We start from the raw sequence: 18,594 nt of genomic DNA, 5'->3' as shown, positions 1-18,594 counted from the left end.
TCTACATATAAGCCACACAGAATAAATTCAGTAGAGGACAAACACACACACACACACACACACACACACACACACACACACACACACCAATAAAAACTAACGAAGTCATGAATTTGGAGGGCAGAGGACATCATGGGAGTTGTGAATAGGGAAGTGCTAAATGATGTAATTCAGTAAACCTGAACTACATTCTCTAAAAACAAAGTATAGTTTCTATGTGCTGGAGAGATAGCTTAGTAGTTAAGAGCACTTATTGCTCTTCCAGAGTACACACATTTAGTTCCTAGCACCCAGATCAGGAAGAGCATAGCCTCCTCTAATTCAGCTTCAGGGCATCCAATGCTCTCTTTTCACCTCTGAAAGCATGCACACAAATACCAGACACTCTCACAGATACACAAGTTCACATGAAGAACAGCTATGGTGCCCTAATGTTCTCAGTATTTTGAACTAAAAGCAGAAGGAGCCATCTGCTCCTCCCAAGTAGTAAGAGGATAGGGGCAAGTGGAGCTCTTATGTAGTGCAGCACTGTGTCCTCACTTGCTGAGAAAGGTCTGATCACCTCTCTAGAAAGTAAAGCTTACGCACAGTATACCACACAGCAGCCTCGCTCCCTGACCCCAGGCCTGGGTATGATACACTACCTATAGCTTTTTTTTCTTCTTTTTTTCCCACTCTTTGAGGACCCATCAGCCAGCTCCGAAATATATACGTGGAGACTTATTCTTTCTTATGAATGCCTGACCTTAGCTTGGTTTGTTTCTAGACAACTTTTCTAACTTAAATTATCCTTTTGCTCTTTAACCACATTTTGGCTATGGACCTTTTATCTCTCTTTATTCTATATATTTCTCTTCCCTTCTTACTCTGTGGCTGGCTGTGTGGCTGTGTGGCTGACTCCTGGAGTCCTCCTCTCTTCCTTTTCTCCCCCCTCCCTCCTTTCCTAGATTTCTCCTCCTATTTATTTGCTCTGCATTCCAGTCCCACCTATACTTTTCCTAGCTATTAGCCACCCTGCTCTTTGTTAAACCAATCAGATAATTTAGCTAGGCAAAGTAACACAGCTTTACAGAGTTAAACAGAGGCAACTCAAAAGAATGCAACACATCTTTGCATCATTAAACAAATATTCCACAGCATAAACTAATGTAACGCATCTTAAACTAATATTCCACAACCACTACCATTTATGTAACAGTTTGTTTGGAAGAACAGAATTTATGAAGAGCTGGGACACTAGAGTTTCCCGGGGCCTGGGGGCGATCTACAAGCTAGGAAAGTGCAAGAGTGGATTGACTGGGACTGCTGAAACTCTGCTGCAGCTGGGATATGCATTTCTTTGCGTTTGGCAAAACCCACAGACTTCACCACTGGAGGCAAACTGATAAATTCAACCAGGGAGTCTGGGGAACGCAATATGGAGTGCAAAGTATGACAAATGAATCTAACTATATTCTAATTGTATGACATCACTCTGCTAAGTGGCTAAGAGCAGAGGATTCAAATTAAGTAAATTTAAGAGACAGTGCTTCGCTCAGAGCTTACAGTTCAAGAGAGAAGGAACTTTGTTTTATGCATCTGGAACAGGGAATGATGTAGGGACCGAGCTGACATGAGAACTGAGAACCCATCTTCAGTGTGTTGCAGTTTATATAGAGGCTGTGGCCTCATTAACTGTATAGACAATCATAAGAAAAAGAAATAAACCCACTTAGAGTTTCTGCCTACTCAGATTTTTGAATTATGTAGTGGTTTTAAGGTCTTTATTTGTTGGTAAATATAACTACAGTTCTAACTTCAAATTTTAAAAGTCAGTAACAAGTGATAACAATTAACAACAATAGTAATAAAGAGGCCATGAATTTGAAAAAGAACAAGGCGGGATATATGGAAGGTTTTGAAGGAAAGGAATGAAAGGGAATGATGCAATTATATTGTAATCTCAAAAAGTAAAATACTTTTTTAAAATTGCTGTCAGGATCATGGCCTTCCTCACCATAGCTCAGAACACAGTTTCACTTTGAGTTTCTGCAAGTGCATTGTCCAGCTCATCCTTTCTGGAGATACCAAAAAGCATCTCCAGGCTGCTCATATTGCAGAGGCATTCCTACACTTTAGGGGAGGAGATGTACAACTGTTATTTTCTACAATCCTACACCTCAGTATTCAATGACTTTGAGCTTCTTCGATATCAATAAAGCATGTAACTGTTGCAATAGTTGGTTATTGAATAAGAAAGTCATACTCTGCCTGCAGCTCTGCTGCAGTGCATTCAACTCTCCTTCCTTCCTTTTATTTTTTGTCCTTTCATAATAGGCTTAGACTCACCTATCATTTTTTTATTTTCTTTTAAGTTTTGCACAAACTTAAAAATGTAGAACATTATGTTTTGGTATAAACATTCATAATAAAATTATTATTATGGGTAAGGAATACTAGTGACATTTTGTCCTATCTGAAAAGCACCTCAAATCATGTTCTAGAAATTGCTTTTATTCAAACACCTCATTATTAACTTTTTATATAACTCCCTTATAATTCTTGACAGAATACTTGAGTTAGCATGGCAAATGATCATATACTGTTCAACTATTACTTACCATTACCTACTGTAATTTATACCAAGTTAATCTAGTATACCTACCCTGGTATACTCATATGTTTCCTCATTAAAGCTGTTTCTGGTTGATTTTGCACTATTTACTAGGGCCTGATAAATATAATTTTACCCAAAACTACAAGTGATTTGTTATAAATTCACTTTTTCTTCATGAGGGTTGTGAGACCATCATTTTCAAAACAGTCCTAGCAATGCCCATTGTGAAGGGACTGCAGTTGTCTGGGAAGAATTGGCTACATTCTGATTACAGCTTAGCTGCAGCATTTTGCTTTTCTTTGGAAACAGGTGTGCCGGGGCTTTACTAACAGTCTTAGGAAAACTCTCTTCAATTACCAACCCTGATTAGTTGGAAGAAAGATAATTGCAAGAAAGACCTTTAGAAATGTCTTGGTTAACAGGAAGCAATTCCATTTTATTTTACTAAATTAAAATTTCTAAAGATATATATGTGTGAACACATCAGAGATGTATATTAAAACATGAGAAAAAATAGAAAAGCAAAATTTTGTGATATTAGCGTAATTCTGCTAGAAGGAATGGATTAAAACAATTAATAATGTGCTAGAGGGATGGCTCAGTGTTTAAGAGTACTGGGTGCTTTTCCAATGGACTGTGGTTCGATTCCCAGCACCCACGTGGAGGTTCACAATCATTTGCAGCTCCAGTTCAGGGAATCTAACTCCCTCTGCTGACCTCTGCTGATACCAGGCACTCACATGGCACATAGACTTACATGTAGTCAAAACACCCATACATATAAAATAATAAGTAATAATTTAAAAAATGAAAAGAAGAGAGCATTAGACAAAATAATAGTCACCCAGCTTTTTCTGTCTTATCCCCAGCACCTGGACCTTCTTAGGAGGAGAAAAGCATCCTCACATATGGAGGTAAGGAAAGTATGCTGTCTTCCTGGGTCCGATTTATCACATACAATAGAAGAGGAAGACAAAGTAGTCAGACAGAGAGGGAAACGGCACAAAGGAATGAGGGGAGGAAGGACCAAAAAGGACTTCAGTTGTTTTCCTTTCTGGAAATGGGACTTATGGACAGCAGTAAGAACTAAAGGCCCTGTTTGGCATAAGGAAAACGTTCAAATGACAGACAGACAGAAGCTTCTGTCCTTCATCCACACAAAACTGAGCTCTGACAACCTGGCAATAGATTGCCTCACACTCCCCGACAAAGCTTCTGGGAAAGACTGTGACCCTGTGCTATTGCAACCGTGATTTGGGCCTGGTGATATTTTGAGTAAACAAAGCAGAAAATCCTTGATCAGAAGAACTATGAGACTGCAAATGTATGACGTCTAAAGTTGTCTTGTTTGCAGTAATCTTTTAACACTGCCCCCCACTCGCCCATGATATTTGTACCTCTGTTGTCCCCATGAACACATAATGGCATTGCTGGTCATCATTTCAGGCCAGTGTTCACAGTTAAGTACAACACCAAGGCATTTCCCCTCAACAGCTTACACAGCACCTTCTGTTTCTGTGAAAACTAACAAGCAGGGGAGGCAGTTCCTTCATAATGACCAACTTTATTTCTCAATTAATGTCTGTAACCAATATATGTGATATCTTTGGTATTCCCATCAAGTCTGAGAATGTACTGTATGAAATTTTAAGAATTAATAAAACTCTCATATTATAAAACAATGCAAATACCTCTATAAGAAGCAATATATACCAAATATAAATTCTTATGTTATAGCACTTATATTTCATCCAGTGGATATTATTCACAATACATTCTTGGTGGAAATGCCCTAAATTGTAGCTAGAGTTTTCCGGCCTTGCCCACAGTCAGGACAAATCTCTGTCACCCACCAGTCCCACAGCCGCTCAGACCCAACCAAGTAAACACAGAGACTTATATTGCTTACAAACTGTATGGCCGTGGCAGGCTTCTTGCTAACTGTTCTTATAGCTTAAATTAATCCATTTCCATAAATCTATGCCTTGCCACGTGGCTGGTGGCTTACCGGCATCTTCACATGCTGCTGGTCATGGCGGCGTCTGCAGTGTCTCTCTCCGCCTTCCGCTTCCCAGAATTCTCCTCTCTCCTTGTCCCACCTACTTCCTGCCTGGTCACTGGCCATCAGTGTTTTATTTATATAGAATGATATCCACAGCATTTCCCCTTTTTTTCTTTTTTTTTAAAAAGTAAGGTTTTTAACTTTAACATGGTAAAATTACATATAACAAAACAATTATCGAGCAAGAATTACAGTTACAATATTAAAGAAGATGTCCTATCTTATATTTGTGAGTTTAAGGTTTTATATCTAACTTATCTTTTGTCATAACTGAGGAAATTACAACTATCTAGTTTTCAACCACATCAAAGACCTGAGAAGGAACATAATGGTACCTGAGAAATGGTAGATGGATGCAAGCAACTTTCGGGAATCTTGCAAAAGTAGACCAAGACAGCTGGCAGCCTGGACAGTCACCTAATGTTTTTCAGCATTATTGGTGCATTCAAATTGGCTACAGGCCTAGAGTATCTGACAGACCATTTTCAGAAGCAGGATGTCTGAAAGACCATCTTACCCTGTCTTGGCAGAGTACAGTGGTCGCTTTCCTTGTGTCCCGCTTGTCCAGAAAGGACAGCATTGCATTTGTACTGTCAGCCATCAAGGCAAGGCAGTTCTTTGCCCAGTAGGCCATTTTGTGCCAAAAAGATAAACTTCCAAATGGAAATGTCTTAGAAGCCCAACATTCTCTCGGGATCAATTGGTGCAGCCAGGAGCAATTGTGTCTCACGTCAACAGAATTTTAAATTATTTAAATGCCATATTCTCTAGGTCTATGAAGTGTTTGAAGATTACCTGTCTATCTGAAATATATCTATGTATACCTAGAAGACTTAACTAACATGGCTACAAATATGATTATCATAGATGACTAATTATTAATCTATTTTTTAATTATCCATTACAATTTTAAATGAGTTACATAAACATAATACCTCAAACAAGAATAGAAAAAAATATATATATACAGTATAACAAAATTAACTTTAAGTTTGTATCAATAAACTAAAATTTATACCAATGTAAAACATTTTAAACATAAACTAAAATCTTTACCAATGTAAAACATTGCCCTCCAGCAACACTAAATTATCATTTTATTCTGAAAGTTTTCATTAATTATTTAATGTGCTAAAATAACATGAAGTAGACATGACAAAACCAACTGACAGGTCTTTCCTTCAGAGCCAATATTTAGAATCAACTGAATTTGGATGCAGTCTCTTGTTAAAAAATAAACTAAGTTTTCTCTTTGACAAGTTCTTAAATGCATTTAGTGATTTCCGATTACTCTCACTTCCAACTTTCTTTCATATCCCCTATCCCACCCCATCCCTTACCAGTGTCCTCACTACAGATGTGCAAAGTGTCCAGTGCACTCTAAGGCTTCAGAAGTTCTGAGTGTTCTCTGAAGTGGAAATCTTGACTTTTTGGTTCAACAATATCACAGCAGTATGGAATGCCACCAGAGGTCTACTCTGCTGGCCACAGCACAGCTGGAGGTTATCATTTCAATGTAGATACAACAGAGAAAAAACTCCAGTTTATGGGTTCTTATAAACCTTTTGATGAACTAATTTTAACAGAACTGAGGAGTAGGCTCTACTAAATGGAGTGAGAAGGTCTGAACATAGAAAACTAAAATCACCCCTCTTGAATAAACAAGTGAATAGATCAAAAGAGAAAAGCAAAACAACTTTAAGTGTATGTGTGAATGCAATCATAAAATCTTTGTTTATTAAAGTGTTCATTTTCCTCTAAATGGAACAAAATCCTTCTTCAGGCTTAGCCCTCAGTACAAATGTTTGTCTGCTGCATGGTTTGAGCCTTCCATCCCCATGCAGCCAGGACAGTAGTCCTAAACTTAGCTGCTTGCCTTCATACGCACGGCATTTAGGTTTAATCTCTCAAATCCATTTTCTGCTCCAGAGCTGGCCAGAGCTGAGAGAGCTACAGATTCAGTGTCTCGGATTCTGTGGAGAGAAAGTTCGAGCCACACGTGACTCTTCATTGACCCCAACACTCAGACAGGACCACTGCAGAGGTGCCTGGCAATTGTATTAAACGGTTTAAAGAGAACTGACAGCCCTCGAAGCAGATCCTCTCCCTCACAGGAAATTGTTACTTAAACATGAAAATCTTCTTTAACTATAGCCAAGAATTTCAAGTGTGAACAAGGCCTTGACATTGTGCCTGAACTGTAGTTTGAAGTGGGCTGTTTTGATAATGTGCATGTGTCCTTTGTAATGCATCTTATAGTGTTTTCTTTGACTTTTTAATACTGATATACCTTCAATGTGAAATAGTTGAAATAGTTGCTTTCAGCATAGGATTAGTCTTCAACATCTGCCAATAATGGACTGTGTTCATGGGTTCAAAGTTCATCTGTCTGAATTATCAAGGTTTCTCCCTCAGTGTTTAGTCTCTCATGAATGCTCTGACAGTGTCGATGGGCCATGGTGATGCTGACAGGCCACAGAACAGTCAAATGTTTATTCCAAGCAAGCACTCACATGGATAGGTGCTTTGTAAGAGTCTTTTCCCTAGGGAATATATGATGTTTTTACTATCAAAATATTTCCAGTGAAAGAACACAAAGTCAGACCCAGAGCTTTCATCTTGATAATAGAATGTTAAACATATAAAATGGCACAATGCTTTTGACAAATGAAAGCACAAGGTAGAACTTTGAAGCCATGGCTTGATTATCATCAATACTGGTGGCCCTGAGTCAGCTTAGTTAAGATTGTATATATTTTCATGAAAGTATGTATAAAAGGCCCTTGTGGTCTAGCCTGGCGCTATTGAAAGCTAGCTAGCTATGAGTTTGCACCTGAGCTGCTGGGCACTTCTTAGTGAAGGTTGCCATCTTGTGGCAACTCTGCCAACATAGCAAAGTCAGAAAGTTACTAACGAAGGTCAGGAATCAAGAGTTTAGTGGGAAGTTTTAGTGAGTCGGTAAAAGCATATTGGATAAAATCATATTTATCCAGAATATTTGAGAAATGATATTACCTTTTATCTTCTTTTGTAATAATGAAATAGCATAGATATTATCCTGTTCATTTTGAGATAATAGGAGTTCACAGTGCAAGCTCCAGGGACAGTGTGTATAGATTCAAATCCATGTTAAATTTGTACCATGAATAAACAAGATTTTCACAGGATATCTAAGTTTTCTTATATGCAAAAATGAAGATAAATACATTTACTACTTAGATTTTATATAATAAATATACTATGTCACAATTTTAAAATAATGTTAGGGGGAAGCTCATATGAGCATCACTATTTATGTCTTAAATTATATAGGATTATCCTGGTTGTGAAAAATCTATGGATGGTGTTTTTCAGGTGGAGATTCTGAAGAAAATATAAATATAGAGATAACAATAGTTAACAGTTGTATGGTATTTATAATTTTCCAAACATTCTTTAAATACTTCCCAGAAAGGAATGTATATCATTCTAGCAATGCAGCGACAAGATAGTAAGTAGATGACCATCCTAGTTTTTCAGATGAAAGATGGAAAAATTAAATAACCATTAGAGGTCACCTGACTTTAAGTAACAGAGACATAATTTAAACAGAGACAGGATTCATTTCTTAATTTTAATCCATTCTTTTTTTCTTTTTTTTATTCTTCTCTCATATATTACGTCCTGTCTGCAGTTTCCTCTCCCTCCCCCCCGCCAACCGTGTATAAGGACGTGTTCGTGTGGTTGTGTGTCCTTCCGCCTCCTCCCCCACCCACTCCCAGAGACATCAACCAAACACGGCATAGCAAGCTACAATAAGACCAGGCACACAGCATCCCATTAAGGCTGGAGGAGGCAATTCAGTAGGAGGAAAAGGGTCCCCAAAGCAGTTATGAGTCAGAGACAGCCCCTGCTCCCAGTTAGGAATCCCACAAGAACACCAAGATACTCAGCTGTAACATATATGCAGAGGACCCAGGTCAGACACATACAGGCTCCTTGATCTCTATGAGCCCCCATGAGTCCCAGTCAGTTGATTCTGTAGGCTGTGTTCTCCTAGTGTCCCTGCTTCTTTTGGTTCCTCCAATCCTTCCTCCCGTCCCTCTGCATCGTGTTGGGCTGTGGGACTCTGCATCTGCTCCAGTCAGTTGCTGGATGAAGTCTCTCTAGTCGCTTTGATGATGATTCTGCTAGGCTCTGGTTTCAGGACATTCTACAGGCAGGACAAACTGTAGGTTGAAGGTTTTGTGGATGGGTTGGTGTATCAATTCTTGCACTTGAGGCCTTGCCTGGTTACAGAAGATGGCCAGTTCAGGCTCCGTGTCCCCCTTTAATAAGAGTTTTTGCTAGGGTTACTCTTGTAGATTCCATGGAGTTTCCATTGCACTAGGTTTCTACCTTGACCTTGAAATGCCCCCCAATTCCAGTAGTTTCTTTCAGTATTTTCTCTCTGCCTGCCACATAATCCCTACTGTTACCAACCCCACCAGCCCCCAGGCTCCCAGTTCACTGGGAAATCTGTTTCTCCTTCCCAGGACCTATGTTGTTATTTATTATTTATGTTGCATACTTAAATCACAGATAGTTCAAGGAAATATTTGGTATTAGATGCTGTAATGGTTAAAAAAACCAGAAAATTCAAAGAACAGATGGCAGAACGTTAGTGTCTTTCTGGAGAATCACTGCTTTCTGTCTTCTGCTCTACTCAATTCACACACCGTAACCTTAGCTCCTTTCCTTGTCTGTTTTCTTGTTGTGTTAACTTCTAATTTTAAAATGAATTTTTTAAAGTTCCCCCAAGGGCTGGAGAGAGAACTCAGTAGATTAGAGAACTGGCTGCTTTTATTGGGTTGGGTTTGGTTCTGGGTTTGGCCCCAGCATCCCAGAGGCAGCTCACAGTTGTCTGTAACCCTGGCTTAAGGGAATCTGAAGTCCCTTTCCAGCCTGCACAAGGCATACCAACGACACATATAAATAAATACATTCAGGCAAATGCTCATACCCATAGAATATAGATAAATAAATGTTAAAAGTTCTACATTATAATTTCCACTAGGAAACTCTAATACATTATGTGACTGTTTCTTCCTCTTTGACTTCTAAGAACCTTTTAAAAATTGAATGAAAAATTATTCAAGTATCTATGTCAAGAAACTCTATTAAAATTTCCTTTGAATCAGTAAATAAATTGTGATGTGCTTACTTCATTGAAATTTTATGACTGAATGTATAAACAGATGGTATATTTCTCTATAAGCCTCAGTTTTCATGGTGGTGTTAAGACAATGAGCATCAGTACTAGAACTTCCTAAATGTTAAATATTACTAGAAAGCTGTAAAAGCACGTCTACATCTCTCATAGTAGCTGTTCTCACAGTAGCTGTTCATTGTGAGCAGAAAAATTAGCATCACCTGTATTTCACAGCTTAGGAAGAACAAGAGAATTTTTGCTTTGGTGATGAGAGGCACACACAAACTAGAGAAGAGTCAGGGTAGGATCCAGAGTCTGACATGGAAGCACTGTGGTTTTATCATTATTTCTACTGTAAAATACATAATTTCTTGTATTAGTATAGTGAGGTATTACGAAACAGTGCCATACTGCAAGTGTGTTCATGAACAACATATTTTCATGTTCTGTTTTATAGCAGAACATGATTTTATTCCTATGAGAAATATCTGTGAAATTTGTTCAAAATGAAAACAAAATACCTCTTATGGGAGTATTAAAGAAGAAAAAGCAATTTCAAAATGGTCCTTTAAAGTCTGCCTTGAGAGGAAAATAGGAACATGAGTGGTTAAGGGGAAGTGAATTTATACATCAAAATACTAGGCATTTCCATCCTCCTGCCTATAATATCAGGGTCCGTGGTGAAACACGAAGAATATGAAGAGGGAAAGTGTGTGTGTGAGAGTAATTTATCAGTTACCACAGGGGAATGAGCTTCAGAGCTACTAGGAGTTCCAAACAGTGCAATGACTGTGTGAAACAAAGGGCAGCTTATACATTTGGTCCAAACTGAGAAAAGAACTGGACAACATTACCATGGTATCCAGGACATTGACTGATGCCAGAACATCGTAAAATGTGCTTGGGTATTTCTTGAGATTTCCTTTATGCCCTTCTGGGATGACGGAAGGAATGAGATCAAGACATCATTTTTAGTAGGTAGACATATGAACAATTTGTCCTTGTCAGGGACTTTTTTGTGGCTTTGCATGCTTTTCCCCCCTGCCACCTGTCTTCTGACCTCAATGTGTCTACTTAATGCTTCATATCTGTGTACTGATTCTATGGGCTCAGACTAGCCTGCTCACCAAGATCAATGGTGGACAACATTAGAGCATTTTACAGAATTTCAGAGTACAATTTCTAAAGACATAAGCTTAAAAAAGCAACATTTTTTCTTGCCTATTTACAAGGAGAACAGACACTCAGAGTTAAAACAGATGAATTCTTCTGTCTTTTTCAGTCACAAACATAAATGAAAGAAATGATGGATAAAATTTCATTACCATTATTCATGAAACTGCTCAAAATTATGATAATATTGCTCACCACATACTCCTTGAATTCCAAAGAGAAGGTTACTGAGGTAACATATGTTGAAATGTGGTTAGGCTTCTACTAAATATGTTTAAACTATTTTCCAAGTCTTCTGACTGTCACTTCTCTGTGGTTTTCTGGGGTCTTCTCCCATAGAAATGCACGGGCTCATCTGATGAACACATCTAGTGACTGACACTTGCACTCAGGGCCTGCACCTATTTGGAAAATTTACAGATAGTTGATTGCTAAGGATTTCTGTTTACTCAGTACCTACTATCAAAATAATATTGAATAGAAGTAAAAGCAAAGCCTTTCTAATATTTCCTACAAATTCACTAGCTAATACGTTCTTCCAATGAATAGAAATACACTGAGTTCACATATGTCCAAAGGTTTCCCCTACTCATAAAAGAAACATTTTCCATTCTTTGTTATTTTATGTTTGTATACTGTATTCATTTGATATCGATATTATTCACAGATAATGGAAGCCGAGATGACACATACTTGGATTTGATATGCTTCTAGTGCAAAATAACTATGTGCTGAGGGAGCCCACAAAGAAGTATTCAGTGTTCATCAGCCCACAACTATGCAGTGAGCCAAATCAGCATAGAACGGCCATGCCAAGAAGAATGCAAGACGAATGCTAAAATGATTAGGCACAACCAAATACTAACAGTATTTTTTCATAAGCAGTATAATCTATTGGACTAGAAACAGTACTGTCACTGATGATAAACTTGAGCACTAAAGGTGAAACTGATAGTGTATACAAGTATTTTAATAATTAGCTACATTTATTTATTCATGTAACCATTTCCCTCCCTCCCTAATCTTTCCATCTGTCACTACAATAGGTTATGTTGTTACTCTTTATAGGGAAAAAAGAATAGGTATCTATTTACCTGAGGTAGAGTATTGACAACAGACTGAAGAAATAATTTCGCCTGAATCTGGACTGTACCAATGACTTCCTCTGGCTCCTTTATGGAGCATAAATAAGATATTAGTTACAGCACCATGGGTGACTCAAAGGCAGTGAAATCACTGAATACCTGACCCCTCCATGGGAGATGACTCCCTGCAGCTCCCTACACAGCTACCGGTAAGCACCATGGAAGAATATCTGCTTATCCATAAATTGCTTACGGTTTACAGAAATTTGAGGAGGGATCATGTAATCATGTAACTTTCTGAAGTTCCTGGGCTTTTCATTAGTTTATCCATCCAGGAGTGGACTTTTCAACTCAGAAGAAATGACTTCACAAGTAGTCTCAACCTTCCTAATACTGAGAACTTTTAACACAGTGTTTCTTTCATGTTGTGGTGACCCCCAACCATACAATTATTTTGTTGATACTTCATAGCTATAATTTTACTGCTGTTATGAATCATAATGTAAATATCTGATAGATGACCTCCAAAAGGATTGCAACCTATACATTCTTTACAATCCCCCTTAGTATGTTCACTGAGCCTTGATAAAGTGATATAAATATCTAATTACTTTCCTCCAATTAAAGGCAAACATTGGATCACTATAGCATAGGAACAGTTATTTATGCCTAGGAGCTTGACTAATCAATATTCTTTGCAGTACATAGCCCATTTCAAAAAGAATTCCCCTACCTGAATTACTGAAGATGATGAAAGCAGCATTAATCCTATAAGTGCAAACACAAATGTTTAGAAGGTAATTTGACAGGCACTTCATAGCCATTCAAGAAAACAATAGCATAGCTTCACATCTGGGCCCTAAAACCCACCCCAAGCACTAGCTTTGCCTTGGCTTATAATATGACTTCCTTCTATCGTTCTGCCTTTAAATTCAATCTGAAAGTAGTTGATTCATCTACAATGGCCATGATACTGTTACATCAGTAGGTACATCATGCCTGGCATATTCATACTGTAGCAGGATTGTTGGTGACAATTCTTTTCCAGTTGTCCACAAAGTGCTTCCTAGTATTATGAAAGGCAGCCAGCATGGAGGAAGGATCTAGCTCAGTCCCATGACAATAGTTCATATGGCTCTTGGTAATGTTGCATGCTTCCATGATATGACTTGCAGGAAGGTAGCTCATCTCTGGTAGTGGGATTTTTAGTGAACAGTGTTGCTTGTAGGAGTATGACTCTCACTTATTCAGGTTGCTGTTATTCAAATTCCTTAACTGCAGAATTTAAGTGTAATTCCAGATGTTCTTCCAAAGCCATAAGGCACAAAGCCATAATGATAACTCAAAGGTTATCATTACATACTGAAACCTCTTTTACAGGACAGGAAATTGGAAGGTCCTACTGTCAGCTCCAAACAACTGTTAATTGTCCTGAATCACTAAGGGACTATTTTAAAGAGAAACATTAGCAAGATGCCAATACAGCATGAACTAATCCCCTCATTTAAATCAGTAGTTTTGTTGAGAGCAACTTTGAGTACATTGGAATTAATGGGAGACACTCCCATATCTAATCCTCTATATTCCACAGTCATACTCTGTGTCCCACTTGGCCTCCTCACCCTGGAGTGCTGCTGATGCCACAGGAACACTGTGTGTCTTCTTCCCCTGGCAGTTTCTACAAGGTTGGCTTGAATTGCCTGGCCTGGACCAGGCTGTAAGAGAGGAAGGCCATGTTCTAGCCTGCTGAGCCTACCATTAGGGCTGATTTCCTGATTATGATAGGTTCTGGGATAACATTCTGGCCATTTTTGTCTTTAGTTTGGTCATACAAGACTGGCCAAAGTCCATACTCAGACTGGAGCAGAAAGGGCTCCAGACTGAATTAATAATCCCTTCACAAGTGTACTTTCTTGCAAGTTAGAAATGCATTCCACATACTTTAGAGGAATAATTTCCCATCCCAGGACACACTTAACCTTGGTCAGCTGTGCTATCCTAACATTTAAATGCTTTGTGAATTGTTGCACAGATTTTAACACCTTTTAACACATGACCAGTGCATTGGCTTGCTGTTAATAATTTCTGTTATTAACTGCTGTTATTAATTTTGTTAATAATTGCCATTAATAATTATAGGAACTCCTGCTTAATGCAAATAGTGCAGCATTCATTCACCTTCAGGTAACCTGGGCAGATGACATTTCTGTTTGTGTTTACCCTGCTCTCATTACCTCTTGATGGGTTTAGCACCTGGGCACTGAGGTATGTCAGTGTCAAAGTATCTTTTATCTCTTAAAAATCATGTTCCCATGTAGATCAGAAAAGTCACAAAATCCCCATATTGGTAGCAACTGAATCAGTTTTCCTGACGTCCTTCCTTTATTTTTATTTTAAATTTTTTGAGGCAGTGTTTTTCTGTGCAGCTCTGGCTGTCCTGGAACTTACTCTATAGACAAGGTTGGCCTCAAACTCAGAATCCCCCTGCCTCTGCTTCCACAATGCTGGGATTAAAGGCATGTGTCACCATGCCCAGCTTCAATCTCTATTAATTTTCATGTAAACAAAATCCTATCTGGCCCATTAGGCATTGAGCACTGCTATTCTCATACTCTGTTCTCTCAGTAAGTCTTGTCTTTCCTCTGTTGCTGCCCTTTCACTGATACTCATGTTGACCTCAACTAATGACAACTCATTGTCAGTAATAGCAACAGGGAGCCAGTCCATAGACAAGGATTTCATGTGTGTTGCCTCATGTTGCACAGCCTTTGATTTGTTGAGTAGTTAGTTGACTTAATTTTTCTGTTTCTGCAGTGCTCAGATTAACTCTATGTTCCTTCAAGTCACACAGCCTCAAGATATGGGAGGCTCTTAACTATTTAAAAATCTTCTCCAGTTGAAGCAGTAGAAAGGCAGAATATTCAATAATTATCATAGTTCCTCTTCTGCAGCATTACTGAGGTCCCTGTCTGCCTGTTGAATCATAGGTGCTTTCTTTCTCTATTACAGATTGTTTATTCTATCACTTCTGCACCATTTTCTTTTTATTCACCGGGATTCTTCCTCTGAGTTTCACCTATTTTTGTAAAGATCTAGTTTGTACCTTGCATCACATCAGCTGTAACAAATAACAAGCCAATATATCTACTCATCATTTTTCATCAACATTTTCTGCCAACTCAGAGTCTAATACGGAGGATGACATTTCTATCTCTTTTCTAGCTGCATTTCATTCCTTACTTTTGCAATTTCTCTTTTTTAAACACTTTGTAATCAGTATATTAGGGGACAGTCATACATTTCAGTTAACTGCTTAAATTCTGATATCCAGATTTAAGCATGTGAACATGTGACTTTAAAACATACAACAAAGCTATTCATAATTTGCTCTATACTACCAACATTAAATTGCAGTTATGTAGAAGCCAAAGTCAAATAGCAAGCCTTTAACAGACCCAAGGAACGCCTTTTCTGGATTATACATGCAAATCACTTCTTCACGTACAAGGTCTCTTCACTTCAATTTGTAAATTACTTGGGCTTTGGAAGTCACTACCCAAGGGCTTATCATGGTTGAAAAGGGAAGAAAGATGACCATGTTTTCTAACTGTGTGTATGTATATATGTATATATACTTTTAAAAGATGGCACCGCAGAAGGGACTGCAATCTAGAAGAACAAGCCATTAAGCAGTAGCTTGCGATATACTTCTTTAGGAATGTATCATTTCTGTCACTAACAACAGGTGGAATTATGTATTATGCCACCTTCTAGTAATGGCTGAGGCAATATAATGCAAAGGCATCACAATTAGTCCACTTCATACAACTAGACAGACCAACATGTCACTACTAATTGTTTTCTTTTTCTGATTACCATTAAATACAGAATTTTAATTCCACAGCTTAACAATTAAGGGTCATATAACACATACCTAGCTTGTCAGTCTAATGTACACAGCTATTATCAGTTACACAAGATATGACCTAACAGATGCTAGGGAACTTTTTAAAGTAGTTTTTCTTTTTTTTTTTTTTTACAAGTATTAAACTTCATCTTGCACATTGAAATCATCATACATATAGGGCAAAGTCAGAGCTTTTATATTTGTGTTTATTCTTCATTTAACTTTTAAAACACTACTATAGTTGAATATTAAAACAAAAACAATAGCCAAGTAGTGAGCATATTATGATTACAGTCCTTCCCACATTCACTACTGCATATAGAATGACAGAGTAACTGGCCCATTAAGAGGTCTGACACTGAACGCCACCTCTGGGGTGATGTTCATCGTCCTCATATACTTCTCCGTTATAATGCCTCCGTCTTTCCTGGTTTGGATCAAAGTCCACCAGTTCTACCTGATCCATTTCATCAGTCTCTTCTACTTCCTTCCTTTCAGGAAGGAGTTTTTCCAGCAAAGATAGTTTATCAGGAGAGAGAAAGCCGTTTTCAGGAAAGTTCACCTTAAACTCAATGATCAGACATCCTTTTTCATATGGCCGACGGTATATTGGCATACCTTTGTTTAGCACACATTTTATATCTCCATGCTTGACAATCTGACCTGGGTGAGAGGTGATGACTATGGTTCAGTTGTCAAGAGTGGATATTGGCTTTTGGAAGCCGCACAATGCTTCAACCAGCTGTATGTCCATACACATGAAAAGGTCTTCTCGTCGTGTAAAAACAGCATGGTCCTTCTGGTCTAACACAATGATAATATCCCCTGGCTCCAGTCCTGGTTCTTGGCATCCTTCACCATGGAATGTTATCTTCTGACCATCTTTCATACCTTTATCAATATGAACTTCTAAAATCTTCTTCTCTCCCACTATCTTTCTTCCATTGCAGCTTTTACACCTGTCTTTAGGACTGATGCGTTCTCCATGACCCTGGCACTCCATGCACACTGACTGAATCTGCTGAACAATTCCTGGTCCGATCTGATGAATCCTGATTTGCATGCCAGTCCCCCGAGAGGTGGGACAGCACTCTACTAATCCTTTCTCACCACCTTGGCCTTCACATTTGTCACAAATCACATTCTTCTGAAGAGCCAGTTTTCTTGTTGCACCATTATACAAGTCCTCTAAGGTCACTGAGAGCTGATACACAACGTTTTTAACCTCCCTTTCTCTTTGCTTCCTTCCTCCTCCTCCAAAGAACATATCAAAGATATCCATGGGCAAGCCAAAACCACCACCTGCTCCGCCCTCTTTAATAGCCTGTTCGCCTCCTTTATCATATAATTCCCTTTTTTTGGAATCAGCAAGAACTTCATAAGCTTGAGAAATCTGTTTAAACTTTTCGCCTTCATTTGGATTCTTATCAGGGTGGTACTTCAAGGTCAATTTTCTGTATGCCTTTTTCAGTTCTTCCTGGGTGGCATTGTGTTTGACCTCCAAAACATCATAGTAAGTGGTTTCTTTCACCATTTTTCACAGCCAGTGAGTGGGCCGGTGCCAGAGAGTGGAAAGAGGAGCGTAGCATCTGCAATTTCTTTAAGGGCAGAGCTTATCCTCAGTTTCATGGACTTTCCACTGCAAAGTCCACCAAACAACTTTGTAGCCTGCTCATAAGCATGTAGATGGAGGAATTGAAATAGATTCTCTAGCCAATTAATAGCACATTAGCAATCTGGGAAGCACCATTGTACTCATGATGTGATGTAGTTCCTGTTCACAAAGCAAGCATGCCACCCCCCCACACCCCCACCCGTAATGCAGATGATGGCCACCCTAGGATTTCCTCAAAAATTCTCTACTCTCAGACTGCTTGGACTTAGATGCGTGTCTTCTCACCAATGTTTGGAGCTTGGCAAAGAGGCATAGCACTCCATATCACAAAGGAAAACAGAAACATCTGTATTTCTTCTATGAACATTACCCTCCAGGGCTATGCCTCAGTTCCAGGTTTTATCATCCACTAAAGATATAATGCAATCACTGCTTTCCACCTCATCTTTGAATATTCTGTCCCTAACAGTGCCAGTTATGTTGTATGGCATTTCTTGAAGAGGCATAAACAAATATCCATTAATTCCTGTCATCTTTGGAGGCCCCTACACAACTCGCTCTCAGTATCCTAAGAGTGTCACCTCTTACTCAGCAATTTCTCGTGGCTTATATAGTGCGGGGAATGTTGTTCATTTTAAAATCCTAAGCCTGTAACTTTAACTCACTGCCAAGTCTAATGAGTTTCATTTCCCATTGGGAGGGAATGTTTCAATTTGTAGAAAACAGCTCCACAACATAGGTGTACAGATTTTTTCTTTTTCTTGTTCGAGACCAGCCTGGGCTACCAAGTGAGTTCCAGGAAAGGTGCAAAGCTACACAGAGAAACCCTGTCTCAAAACAACAACAACAACAAACAAAAAAAAGTCACATTACAGAGACACACATTTTACAGTTAACTAATGTGATCAAATTTTGGATGACTGACTTCCTACAGTAAAATCACTCCCCAAAATGATATTAATAATCATCAAATGGAAACAGAATAA

The 18,594-nt window shown here is 38.6% G+C and overlaps 1 pseudogene; it reads right to left on the bottom strand.

The window, feature by feature from the left end:
* Positions 1-16,178: 16,178 nt before the first annotated feature.
* On the bottom strand, positions 16,179-17,536 carry LOC102912983 (dnaJ homolog subfamily A member 1 pseudogene; annotated as a pseudogene).
* Positions 17,537-18,594: the final 1,058 nt, after the last annotated feature.

Source organism: Peromyscus maniculatus, chromosome 3 (assembly GCF_049852395.1).
Source record: "Peromyscus maniculatus bairdii isolate BWxNUB_F1_BW_parent chromosome 3, HU_Pman_BW_mat_3.1, whole genome shotgun sequence".
NCBI lineage: Eukaryota > Metazoa > Chordata > Mammalia > Rodentia > Cricetidae > Peromyscus > Peromyscus maniculatus.
The sequence above is the reverse complement of the archived record's forward strand: the minus strand, read 5'-3'. Positions and strand labels throughout refer to the sequence as shown.